General features: G+C 46.2%; 1 pseudogene; it reads left to right on the top strand.

The window, feature by feature from the left end:
* Nucleotides 1-1391: 1391 nt before the first annotated feature.
* Nucleotides 1392-1912, top strand: LOC129458284 (small ribosomal subunit protein uS13-like; annotated as a pseudogene).
* The last annotated feature ends 395 nt before the right edge of the window (nucleotides 1913-2307 follow it).

The raw sequence follows: 2307 nt of genomic DNA on the forward strand, positions 1-2307 counted from the left end.
CCACCTCTCTTCACTTCTCCCCATCCCCTCCCTAGTCCAGGAGGCCCTCTATTAGTTTGATGAGAACAAAACTTCCTTCTCTCAGAACTCAGCTTCACTTAATCCACTGGTTGAGATGCTGGAGGGCGTCCCCCCGGATCTCCAGGTGGATTTCAGGGTATTACTTCTCCTTACCTGTGCAAAGTCAACCTGGGCAAGTCCTCCAGGTTAATTAAGCAGACACCCTACTCACACCCCTCTTATTCTTTCTCCATGTTTAGCCCCTAGAAGATGACTTAGAGATGAAAAAAAATACATGCATTTCCTAATCAAGAGGCAGCCAGATGCAGCCAGAGTCCCTCTGAGCCCTGACTGCACAGCGTGACAGTCACTCAACCCAACACAGCTCTCTTGCCTTTGCTGCAACCTCAACACCCTGTGTCCTGCCAAATCTCCTCTTCCCATTTCACCAGTCCATCTACACTGGTGTCCAGTCATTCCAGCCCACCATGGCATTTAAAAATCTTTCCAGCTCTCTGTGGAAGATCTGAGACTTAAGAAAGAGACTGTTGCTCAGGGCCGGACAGGAAGGAAGTATGCATTCCTGGCTCCCAGAACAGAACAGCGATGTGGGTGACCCTTCGCCCCCTCCCCAAGGCGTCCCCTTGGGCCGACACAAAAATAGAATTCTATCCTCCTTAGATCGTCTCCACCTCCCTCGAGAAAGAAGACACAGGCTTCTAGTGAGTCAACAGTATTATCAGGGCTTGCCTGTCTTTCAGGAATGACCAGATGTTGGGAAGAGGATAATGTGTCATTTCCTTTAACAAATAGTCTGGGCATCTGTGCATTTCCTTTTGAGCCAGCTCTTCAGGAGACTGTGCCGCAGTGACAGGGAAGGACGAATCACCCTGGCTTCTACTCTCATGGGTACTGGGGGGCTCCTCGAACCCTTTGGATTCCAGCCCTCCATTAAGAAAATATTTCTGTCCTTTGTATGCATGAATGACACCACGAGAAGACAGCATAGGGAGTGGTTACAAGCAAAGAATTTGGAGACAAAATAAATGCTCTAAGGGAAAAAGACAAGTAGCCAAGGAACACTGGGAGAGGGCTTGGAGGAAGCAAATTGTTCATCCATTCCCCCAAATCAGTGGTTCTCAGTAGTGAATCAACATGAGCAACATTTGCCTGGGAACGTGTCTACCACCCCAGCCCTACTGAAACTTCAGGGGTGAAGCCCAGCAATCTCCTTTGACAAGCCTTCCAGGAGATTCTGATGTGAGCTCAAGATTGAGAACTACTGATCCAGATAGATTTTAGCTGGTCCTAGGGCTTCCCAGAAAGCATTTTTTAAAAAGCAGAGATTCTCTTCCACAGGAGCCCTACACGCTGCCGCCTCTGCAGCCACCATGTCTCTAGTGATCCCTGAAGAGTTCCAGCATATTTTGTGAGTACTCAACGCCAGCATCAGCGGGCAGTGGAAAAAAAGCCTTTGCCATCACTGCCATTTAGGCTGTGGGACAAAGATCTGCTCATGCGGTGTTGAGGAAAGCAGACTTTGACCTCACCAAGAGGGCGGGAGAACTGAGGATGAGGCGGAACATGTGATCACCATTATGCAGGATCCATGCCAGTACAAGACCCCAGACTGGTTCTTGAACAGACAGAAGGATGTAAAGGTTGGAAAATATAGGCAGATCCTAGCCAATGGACAGCAAGCTCTGTGAAGACCTGGAGCGACTGAAGAAGATTGAGGCTCATAGAGGGCTGCACCACCTCTGGGGCCTTCGTGTCTGAGGCCAGCACAGCAAGACCACTGGCTGCCATGGCTGTACTGTGGGTGTGTCCAAGAATGACTAAGTCTGTAGGCCTTGTCTGTTAATAAATAGTTTATATACCAAAAAAAAAAAAAAAAAAAGTAAAAGAAAAAGCAGAGATAGTGTGGGATGATTACCTGAGAAAAAGCTTTAGCTACCTTACAGGGGTGGGAGGAAGGGACAGGACTTGTAAATAAGGCTATTCTGGCAAGAGAAAGATCCTATAAATAGAAATGAACTGACAGCAAATAAAACAATCCAAGATGTATCTTATCTCTCTGCTCATACTGCATTAATTTGCAGCACTTCTAGAATATGGCTCAATGACGTAAGAGTATATTCACAGCATATTTCTCAGTTTAAATAAAATGCACAATGTGGGCCCAATTATGTAAAACGTACATGCATATCAATCCATATTTAGAAAAAATATTAGAAGATTATATATCAAAATGTGATCATCTGTGGGTGGTGGAATACGAATAACCTTTACTTCATCCTTTATGAC

The sequence above is a fragment of the Symphalangus syndactylus genome, chromosome 19 (assembly GCF_028878055.3).
Source record: "Symphalangus syndactylus isolate Jambi chromosome 19, NHGRI_mSymSyn1-v2.1_pri, whole genome shotgun sequence".
In the NCBI taxonomy this organism is placed as follows: domain Eukaryota; kingdom Metazoa; phylum Chordata; class Mammalia; order Primates; family Hylobatidae; genus Symphalangus; species Symphalangus syndactylus.